The sequence below is a fragment of the Pseudorca crassidens genome, chromosome X (assembly GCF_039906515.1).
Source record: "Pseudorca crassidens isolate mPseCra1 chromosome X, mPseCra1.hap1, whole genome shotgun sequence".
Taxonomy (NCBI): Eukaryota; Metazoa; Chordata; class Mammalia; order Artiodactyla; family Delphinidae; genus Pseudorca; species Pseudorca crassidens.
The window spans coordinates 87,519,505-87,530,860 of record NC_090317.1 but is presented as its reverse complement, the minus strand read 5'-3'; the positions used below and the strand labels follow the sequence as shown (position 1 = coordinate 87,530,860).

Sequence of the window (11,356 nt, the reverse complement as noted above, 5' to 3'; positions counted from 1 at the left end):
GTCAGTGGTGTGGCTTCAGCTTTCTTTCCCCCTAAATAAAAAACCAAACTCTTAAAATATAGGTATAACACCTAATGCCCAAATCTTGGTTCCTAAATGCCATTCTCAACTGAAAAGGAAAGGACCAGGTCTTCTAGGGAAAAATGGTTGATTCTTGGGCTGGGGCAGAGAAAGAGCAAGATGAGCCTGGAGCACCTTGTGGTGCCAGAAAACAAGGAAGTGCGCAAGGAAAGATGGAGACCTGCCAAAAGGACAAGGAGTCATCTTCCTGCTGGCTAAATATGGGATATTTTGAACATCGAAATAAAGAATGATCTTAATGCATTATAACCCACTGAATATGATAGACAACCATAGGTCCATGAGGATATAAATAAATAAATGTAGGAGAAGGGAAAGCTCTCCCTTACACTGGAGAGCCAACTAATACAAGTCCAAAGAATGATGGCATTGGACAGTCACCATTTGGCAACCACAAGAATCATCAGTGAATGCTAAAACTGGTGGGTGAAAATTTGAGGAGATGAGGATATATATATATATATATATACACATATATATATACATATATATAATCTCAATGTATCTCTCCACAAAATATTCACCAATGACAAAGGGGAAAATAGTAGCTTTACAGTGGAACAACACAAATAGTCATCATGTGCCTCCGATATGATGCACTGAAAAGGACACAGCATCCCTTCTGTGATATTCCTACCAAAGTAAAATCTAATCATGAGGGAACATCAGAAAAAAACAAATTGAGGGATAGTCTAAAAATATCTAGCCTGCACTCTTCAAAAATGTCAGTGTCAGAAGACACAAAGACTGAAGAACTCTTCCCTACGGAAGGGAACTAAAGAGATGTGATAACTGAATGCACATGGTTCAGTTTTCTTTTGCTATAAAGGACACTGTTGAGGAAACTGGTGAGCTCCAAATAAGTTCTGTAGAGTATAATTATAATAGTATTGTATCAGTGTGAATTTCCTGATTTTGATGATTGCTCTGTGTTCATGTAAGATAATTTCTTGTTTTAGGAAAAACACATTGAAGTATTTAGGAGTAAAGGGGCATCACGACTGCAACTGACTATGAATTAGTTCACAGGAAAAAAAAATATATATATATATGAGACAGAGCGAGAAGTAGAGTAAGATAAGTGTAGTAAAATGTTAAGATTTGAGGGATCTGTTTTTTTTTTTAAAATAAATTTATTTATTTTTGGCTGTGTTGGGTCCTTGTTGCTGTGCGCGGGTTTTTTGTAGTTGTGGCAAACGGGGGCTGCTCTTCGTTGAGGTGCGTGGGCTTCTCATTGCAGTGGCTTCTCTTGTTGCGGAGCATGGGCTCTAGGCATGAGGGCTTCAGTAGCTGTGGCACGTGGGCTCAGCAGTTGTGGCTCGCGGGCTCTAGAACGCAGGCTCAGTAGTTGTGCACGGGCTTAGTTGCTCTGTGGCACGAGGGATCTTCCCAGACCAGGGTTCGAACCCCTGCCCCATGCATTGGGGCAAGCAGATTCTTAACCACTGAGCCACCAAGGAAGTCCCCATTTGAAGAATCTGGATTAAGAGTATACAGCAGTTTTTTGTACTATTCTTGGAACTCTTCTGTAAGTCTGAAATTATCTAAATAAAAATTTAAGAGAAGAAAATCCTAATTTAAAAAACACAGTTAAAAGACATTTACAAAAAACCTAGAGCTAGTATCATACCTAGTGGTGAGAAACTAGATTTTTTCCCACTAAGATCAGGAAAAAGGCAAGAATGTCTGCTCTCATTATTCCTTTTCAACCTCACACTGGAAGTCCTTGCTAATGCAATAGGCAAGAAAAGGAATTAAAAGGTATACAGATTGGGAAGGAAGAAATAAAACTGTCTTTGTTCACAGATGACATAATTGTCTGTGTAGAAAATCACAAAGAATCAACAAAAAGATGGCTGGAACTAATAAACAATTACAGCAAGCTTGTAAGATACAAGGTTAATATACAAAAATCAATTGCTTTCCTATATACCAGCAATGACCAATTGGAATTTTAAATAAAAAACCCAATACCAGTTATATTAGCACCAAAAAACTAAACACTTAGGTATAAATTTAACAAAATATGTACAAGATCTATATAAGGAAAACTATAAAACTCTGATAAAAGAAATCAAAGAAGATAAATGGAGACATATTCCATGTACATGGATAGGAAGACAATATTGCCAAGATGTCCGTTCTTCCTGACTGGATCTATAGATCCAATGCAATACCAAGCAAAATCCCACCAACTTATTTTGTGGATATCGACAAACTAATTCTAAAGTTTATCTGTAAGTGCAAGAGACCCAGAATAACCAACACAATATTGAAGGAGAAAAAGAAAGTCTGAGGGCTGACACTACCTGACTTTGAGACTTACTATAAAGCTCCAGTAATTGAGACAAATGTGGTATTGCTGAAATAATAGACAAATAGATAAATGGAACAGAATAGAGACCTCAGAAATAGATCCACACAAACATAGTCAACTAGTCTTTGACAAGGAGTAAAGGCAATTCAATGGAGAAAGGATAGTCTTTTCAACAAATGGTGCTGAAACAACTGGACATCCACATGCAAAAACATTAATCTAGACAAAGACCTTTCACCCCTCACAAAAATTAACTCAAAATGGATCATAGGCCTATGTGTAAGATGCAAAACTATAAAATTCCTAGAAGAGAACATAGAGGGAAAATCTATGTAACCTTGAGTTTGGCAATGACTAAAAACAACACCAAAAGCACAACCCATGGAAGAAAAAATTCGATAAACTGGGCTTTGTTATCAGTGGAAGACACTTAAAAAGAATGAAAAGAAAAGCCAGAGAATAGGTGAAAATATTTGCAAACGACACATCTGATGAAAGGCTGGTAATCTGAATATACAAAGAACTCTTAACGCCCCCCCCAAAAGAATCCAATTTATAAATGGGCACAAGATCCCAACGGACACCTCACCAAAGAAGATATACAGATGGCAAATAAGCACATGAGAAGAGGTTCAACATCTATGCCATTAGGGAAATGCAAATTAAAACAACAATAAGATACCACAAGAGACCTATGAGAATGGCCAGAATCCAGAACACTGACGCCACCAAATGCTGGTGAGGAGGTGGAGCGACAGGAACTCTCATTCGTTGCAGGTGGGAATGCAATATAGTACAGCCACTTTGCAAGACAGTTGGGCAGTTTCTTACAAAACTAAACATACTTTTGCTGTACAAGCCAGCAATCATGCTTCTTGGTATTTACCCAAATGAGTTGAAAACATGTCCACACAAAAACCTGCACACGAATGTTTATAGCAACTTCATTCATATTTGCCAAAACTTGGAAGCAAGCAAAATGTCCTTTAGTATGTGAGTGAATAAATAAATTGTGGTACATCCAGACAATGAAATATTATTCTGCGATCAAAAGAAGTGGGCTATCAAGCCATGAATAGACACAGAGGAACCTTAAACACATATTACTAAGGGAAAAAAGCCAATGTGAAAAGATTACCCATAGTATGGTTCCAACTATATGACACTCTGGAAAAGGCAAAAGGATGGAGACAGTAAAGAGATCAGTGGTTTCCAGGGCTTCAGGGAGAGGAAGGAAGGGGTGAATGGGTGGAACAGGGGATTTTTAGGGAAACTACTCCGTATGACACTGTAGTGGTAGATACATGTCATTATATATTTGTCAAAACCCATAGAATGTGCAACAAAAAGGGTGAGCCTTAATGTAAACTACGGACCTTAGTTAATAAAAATGTATCAGTCAATTATATCTCAATAAAGCTGGAAAAAAGAAAAAATAACAATGTATCATCATTGGTTCATCAATCGTAACAAATGTACCACACTAATGCAAGATGTTAATAATAGGGGAGACTGGGTTGGGTGAGGGGGGTATATGGAAACTCTCTGCACTTTCCATCCAGTTTTTGTGTAAACCTAAAACTGTTCAAAAAAATAAAGTCTATATATAAAAAAAGGAATGAAGTATTGATACATATTACAACACGGATGAACCTGGAAAACATTATGCTATGTGAAAGACGTTAGTTGCCGAAGGTCACATACTGTATGATCCCATCTATAGGAAATGTTCAGAATAGGAAAATCTACAGAGACAGACAGTGGTTTCCTAGGGAAGGGGAGATGGGGGCTTTGGGGGTGACAGCAAATGGGTACAGGTTTTTTGGGGGGAGTAAGGAAAATATTCTAAAATTGATTGTGGTGATGGTTACACAACTCTGGATATACTAAAAGTCATTGAATTATACACTCTAAATGGATGAATTGTCTAGTGTGGAAATGATATCTCAATAAAGCTGTTAAAAAATAGAAACAGCTATGCACACAAAGAACACACAGGGAAGTGCTAACAGTGGAGATCCCCAGTAGAGAACTGGGGAACTGAGGGTGGGGTGAGAAAGAGACTTATTTTTCACCGTGTACCTTCATGTGTCATTTGAAGGTTTTATCCTGTGCGTGTTTAACATAATCCTAAGTTCCCCTCGAATACTGTTTCCAACAAGCCTACCTTGCTTTTCCTAACTGCATTCAAACAACGATCTCTCTCAGCTCGGTCCTTTGTGACCACCTAGAGGGGTGGGCTAGAGACGGTGGGAGACTCAAGAGGGAGGGGATATGGGGATATATGTACAGGTATAGCTGATTCACTTTGTTATAAAGCAGAAATTAACACACCATTGTAAAGCAATTATACTCCAATAAAGATGTTAACAAAACAAAACAAGACAACGATCTCTCTTATGCTATCTCTCAAAATAAGACACAGAGAAAATCAAACCTAAAACCTGGCCAAACAGTTCTAAAGGAGGAAAGAAAAGTAATAAAAGGAATGCCAAAACCCATGCAGAAAGGAGTTCCATAAGTATACCCACTCAATGGAATATCGTGCGGCCATTTGAATGATGTTTATAAAGACTTTTAATGGGGAAATGCTTACGTAAAAATGGCAATATAGGGCTCCCCTGGTGGCGCAGTGCTTGAGAGTCCACCTGCCGATGCAGGGGACACAGGTTCGTGCCCCGGTCCGGGAAGATCCCACATGCCACGGAGCGGCTGGGCCCGTGAGCCATGGCCGCTGAGCCTGCGCGTCCGGAGCCTGTGCTCCGCAACGGGAGAGGCCACAACAGTGAGAGGCCCGCGTACTGCAAAAAAAAAAAAAAAAAAAAAAAAAGTCAATATATAATTGACTATACAGCCTGATCTCTAATATGGTTTTTAGGCCTAGAATACACCCTAAATGCACCAAGATGCTAACACTGGTTTTCTTTGGGCAGTAGGATGTGGCTTTTTTCCCCAAATTTTCATCAATGAGCATGTATTACTGTTGGAGGGAGGGGCGTTTATTTTGTTGTTTGGGGACTTCTGAGCAGAGGGTGAGAGAGAATGTATACATATATATATATTTTTTAATAGAAGCATATAAAAAATATATTTTTTAATGGAAAGTGCCCAGTGTGGGTCCGGCATTCTAGCTCCGGACCCTCCAAGGCCACACTCCACCCTTTCTTTCAAAGCACAGCCCCCACCGGTCCCTCCTATCGGCCAGGCCTCTCTCAACCCAGCCACTCTTGTCCCAACCCCTTGCTGAAGCCATGATCCACTTCGCTTCTGAACTTTCCTCATCCCCTTTCACTGTGAAGCCTGACATTCCTATGCAAGTCCTGCCCTTGCTGCTGATTAGGTGTCTAAACTTCTGTAAGTCACTTCCTGTCTAGGAGCCTCAAGTTCTTCAGAGATGAACCGGGATATTAAGTTTCCACATAAAGGAGCTGCTGTGACTGTTAAGAGGTTATGTATAGCAAGACCCAGCAAGTAATAGAAGCTCAATAAACGTTCACGCTCCAAACCCCCGCCACCCCGCCTCGATACGTCTTGGTGTCACCACAGCACAAGGTCACAAGTAGGTGTTCAGGATATGATTTCTTCTCTCTCTCCTGCCTTGACAATTGCTTCTCTAAGACGCCGGTTCGAGGCATGACTCCACCATTAACTACCGCAAATCTGTTGTCTAAAGGGGATGTTGGGGACAATGTGGAAGTGACTTGGAGTTGATCAGAGTTGGAGTCTCACCATTGCTGTACTTAGCTGTGTGGCTTTGGCAAGTCATCTAAGTCTCCCTGTGCCTCACTTTATTTACCTATAAGGGGGAGGGGAAATAAGAGCTCCTGCCTCGGTGGGTGCCCTCACCTTCTATCCGCACTGCACCCCGTCTCTCCCACCACACCTCACCTCCCTGCTCACTTGGCTGGTTTGCCTCACCCTGCGTCAGCTGGTGAACCAAGCCACGCTCCCTCCCGGAGCAACCACGCCCCGGAGCTGAGAGGAACCTGCCAGAAAAGAGGGACTTCACGCAAGCCCAAAACTTTTGGGCAGGAGTGCACAACCACGGAGCTGAACCCAAATTTCGTTCGTCATTCAACCATTCACGCACCTGAATGCATGCGATGAATATTCCCTAACCCTTCCTCTAGGACCAGACAGGTGCTGGGCTTTGCTGGAGACAGAGTCAGCTGCCCTCTCGGAGCTTCCCATATGTAGGAGAGAGAACCCCAGACATCAATTCCACAAAGGGCAGGGCAGAGTGGAGCTCTGGGGGCTGTGGGAGCCCAGAGAACAGGATCCAGTCCTGCTTGGGAATCAAGGAAGGCTTTTGGATGAAGTGAAACTTGAGGTGAGTTCATTAGGTTTGGGGAGTCATTGTGAAGGGCCTTCCATGCGGGAGACATTGCACAGACACCGAAGGGAGAGCCTGGTACATTGAAGGACCCACGTGTAGTCAGTTCAGTGGCCAGAGCACAGTGTGTGAGGCCAGGGTGGCAAGAGATGAGGCTCGAGAGGCTTGGCAGGGGCCAGAACTGTGGGTGGCCTTAACTGCCCAACAAGGAGCTAGAATTTTATCCTTGTGGGGGGATGGGGTGTCACAGAAGGAAGTGACGTGTTGACTTCTAAACCAATGTGGTCTCACTGCTAGTGCCCAGAATAGTAGGTTAAAGGCGGCCAGTCTGGAAGCAGGGAGCCGGGGAGTAGACTTGGGGTCATTCATGTGAGAGGTGTTGAGGCTGGAGCAGGGCAGTGGCAGAGGATGAGGAAAGAGGGTGGAGTATTTGGGAGACAGAAAGGAGAATCAGCAGGACTTGGTGAGGGATTGTCTTTGAGGAGAGAAGGGGAGTTTGGGCTGCACGTAAAGCAGAGGAAATATATAGCACATGTGCCAGGGAGTGATTGAGATCATGGTGGGAGGAACTCTGAGGGCTGAGAATTCAGCGTGGGATAGCAGGGGCAGAAACACCTTTCTGGAGGAGGAAGGGTTCAGGTTAAGACTCACCGTGTGTCCTTGAGCCAGTCGCTTTATCTTCCTCTGGTCCTTTAGGTTCCCACCTGCTAAATTGAGAGACAGAGAATGATCATTGTGAGGAGTGAATCACATAAAAGAATGTCCAGGAGGTGCCGAGCCCTGTGGGTGATTTGGAGGGGGAGATGTGGGGCAGGTGTGTTTGATCCACGGTGAGGTGAGTCTGGGCTGCCATTTGTGCGACAGCATTGCCATTGGCAGTGGGAAGCACCTACTTACAGAAGAAGGAGGTGTGTGGGGAGGGGATATTGTGACCTGAACACGTGTGTTGGATTTGAGAGCATCAAAGGCCAAGGCAGTCAAATCACTCTTACCCTGGGAGGCCGTATCTTGACAGTCAGGAGCGAGGGACTTCTCTGAACAGTGAACCCCAGACTGCTACTTCCTCAGGAAATACCTAGACCAAAGCCTCTGGGTTCAGATCTCAAGTCGTCACCCGAGTTGCCGTGTGAGCCTGGGTCAGTTCTAACCCACTTTGGGTCCCAGGTTTTCCATATGAACAACAACGACGATAAAAGCATATGTGTGTTGGTGGAGAGGTGGATGAAATGTTTTCAGAGGTCCTCTCCAGGTTTGTTATGCTTCAGTTCTATGACCCTGAGCCCTTTTTAAAAAAGTCTAGGCCTGTCTCCGTCCCTGACTTACTGTGTGGCCTTGAGCCAGCTGCTGGACCTCTCTGGGCCTACTTTCACACCTGGAATATCAGGAGATTGGGCAAGAGAGTCTCCAACATCCAGTGATTCTCCCTGGAGGATGCTCACCCTCTTCTCCAGCTGAAAGCTTCAGACAAATCAGAGGAAAGCGAGGCGCTGGTCACAGACGACCCCCTCCTTCCAAACCTTCCGTCTTCTCCCTACTGTCAGGAGCTTGCAGCACCAGCTCGCTTGCCAAACTTGTTGCTATGACAACGGGTTACAAATAACTCAGAGGCAGACAAAGATTTTAACCCAAGAGCTGCTGCGCCAATGGGTTCTTCCTCTCTCCCCACATCAGACTGAGGGAACAATCTGACAAATTCTTTGGGATCAAATCACTCACCTGCTCACAAGCCTGCCAGGGCTCCTCGGTGTCACAAGATTAAGTTCTGGTGTCTGAGGCCCTCCTGGAACCTGATTCAAATCCCTCCAATTACATTTCCCACTTGCTCCCATTAAAAAGTAGTCACTCCCATTTTTGAGCACCTACTGTCTGCCAAGCCCTGTGTTGGATGCTTTACATACCGTAGCTAAGAAAACCTTCCCAGAATTCTATCAGATAAACATTATTATTCCCATTTTGTAGAGGAGAAAATTGAGGCTCACGGACGTGACTTGAGTAAGGAGGTCAGCGAGTCAGAATTCAACCTCAAATCCACCAGATTCCCAAACCTGGGCTCTTTTCATTGTGGTTCACAAATGTTGGTCTACACACTTGGGGCATATTCAGACAATCTGGGGCAGTTAAAAATTCAGATTCTAACTTCCATTCAAGAAGGTGGAACACGTCTGTCTCCTCTAACTCCTGAGACGTCATAAAATAAGAGTAAAGGAATCATGTGTATAAACCCACATCTCCAAAGAAAACTGGAGAAGTTTCCATCAATCAGGGAGAGATTTTAGCAAGTTTCTGGCAAGCAGAAAGGGGCTGGAGGGGTGGTACTGAGAAAGCCCATCAGGGAAAGGTGAGGCACAGTCCACACACGGGAGGGGATCCATGAGAAGAGCACTGGTCTATCCTGCAAAATTCTGGCGAGGCGGCTGTGGTGCAGAAAAGGTATCCTGACAGTGGGAGTGAAGTGTGGAGCCCCCAGCAGGGGGAGAATTGAAAGTACGTGTTGGAACAGTTGACTCCCCCACCCTCCCTCTAACCCTCCCTGTGCTCGTGGGTAGAAACCACAAGAGCCAAACATCTATACTCAAGCAGAAAACAGAGAGTTCCCCCAAAGAAATCAAACAGACCCAGAGCAAAGCCTCCACTTTCTGGACATAGAGATCCTCCAGCAGGTGGTCCCCACCCAGTCACCTTAAGGGGAAATTTAATAGCAGACTTGACAAACCCCTACTCCTTCCACAGGCTCCCAACCAATCAACTTTTTATTGATTTCGTCTTAAATCAATGGGCTGAGAGGTTTGAACACTTGTGGGGAAATATGCTGATAGGTTTATGAACTAACTGATGAAACAAACGGTAAAAGCTAAGGCTGGGCACATTCCGAGTGGAAAAAAAAGAAAAAACAACCCAAGCAATTATTAAATTCAGTAACACACCTCAAACAAGGCCAAAGCCCCCCCCCCCCAAATCCAGGTAATAATAGTACAATTCTTGGCTCGGTTGCAGCTACTGATTCGCTAGGAATTGGGATATAAACATATTGGAAAAGTGAAGGGAGGGAAAATAGGAATGTGTGTGTGGAGGGGGATAAAATCTTCTTCTACCATAACAAGCTGTCAAGAGATAATGTCTCAAATTGCTAAGTTAAGAAATAGTAGCATAAGCACATAATAGAGAAACATGGTGGTCCTTCAGTGAAAAATCCTTTCAGCTACAAGTAACAAAAAACCCAACTGCCAGTGGCTTCAACACATATAGCATTATTTATTCATTTATTTATTTTTCAGGAAGTTAACTTATATTTACAAAAGTGTGGCATGTGTTCAGCTGCTCAGTGATGCCATTAAGGATCCAGGCTCTTTCTAACTTTTTCTTCCTTAATGTGTGGAGTCTACATCCTCATGTTCATCCCCTCATGATCACAAGATTTCTGTCACAGCTCCAGGCAGCACAGCTATATTCAAGGCAGAAAGAAGAAGGAAGGGGACATTGTCAGATATGTGTGTCTCAGGAAAACAAAAGCCTTTCAGAAGGCCCCAGCAAACATCTGAGGGCCATAACTGGAACACATAGCCATCTCTAGCTTCAAGGGGGGCTAAGAAAGTATCTGACTCTTCAGCCTCTGAGTGGGAGATGGCAAGGGAGAAGGGGGTTTTGGAGTAGTAAGTGACAGAAGAAAAAGCCAAAGACTGGCAAAATAAAGTTCTTGCCTCTAGGGAGCAGGACTTGCAGTGGGAAGGAGTGGGACAGGATATTGCTGGGGTTTATTATGAGCTCTTTAGAACACTTTTATTTTTCAACTATGCACAAGTCTTACTTTGATGAAAAGTAAAAACTTAGAAATAATGTGCTATGGTTTCTATGAAAGAAAAACATTTAAAAAATAAAAACTGGTGGCAGTTTTCTGTTTCCAGAGAAAAGGACATCCATTCACCTTAGAAGCAAACTAACCAGAATTGGGTCTTTATTGGGCTAAGGAATCTCGGGTATCCACACACTGATCTTACAGAAAATTGTGCCATCACTATTAACCTGAATGTGGCTGCTGGAAACCAGTACAGCACTGTGTAGCAGTCACATGGGTTGACTGTGGTTAGACAGTCCTGGTGCAATTTCCTGTCTGCCGTTTTATTGGCTTTGTGACCCTGGGCAATTGACACCTGGGAGCCTCACTTTTCTTCTTTAGGGAATGAAGGTAATCCAAGTGCCTGGTTCAGAGTAAGCACTCAGCAAATGTTACCTACTGTGATACAAATGTTAAACGTCCTGAGCAGTGACATAATTTGGGTGTACTACAACAGTATTATGCTTGTACTGAGTTCATTTCTCTTTTTTATTTTTTCTTTTTGTCCTATTCATGGGCTTGGACCGAACTGTCCCTGAAAATTATTTTTTGTTCCTGAGAGAAGTGCATGCATATTTTTGCCCAGGCTTTTGCTCACAGGAGATACGCAGTTTGGACCATCAAAAAATGTGCAGGCTTGGATTGCTGTTGGCTCCTATTGGAGGACGGACCATAAAAAGGAACTAGTCTGGATTATTGTTTCCACAACATATATTGCTATTTAACATTAAAGACAATCCACCCTATGAAATGTGCTGCTGACTACTGTGATTGCCTTGTGTAGGACACAGGG

The 11,356-nt window shown here is 43.3% G+C and overlaps 1 long non-coding RNA gene across 1 annotated transcript; it reads right to left on the bottom strand.

Moving 5' to 3' along the window:
• Positions 1–1,315: 1,315 nt before the first annotated feature.
• LOC137217222 (uncharacterized) lies at positions 1,316–8,293 on the bottom strand. Its single transcript, XR_010940062.1, has 4 exons — positions 8,171–8,293; positions 7,383–7,438; positions 4,995–5,199; positions 1,316–1,625 (listed from the first exon to the last, which is right to left on the bottom strand). It is a non-coding gene; the product is annotated as an uncharacterized lncRNA (long non-coding RNA).
• Between the last annotated feature and the right edge of the window lie 3,063 nt (positions 8,294–11,356).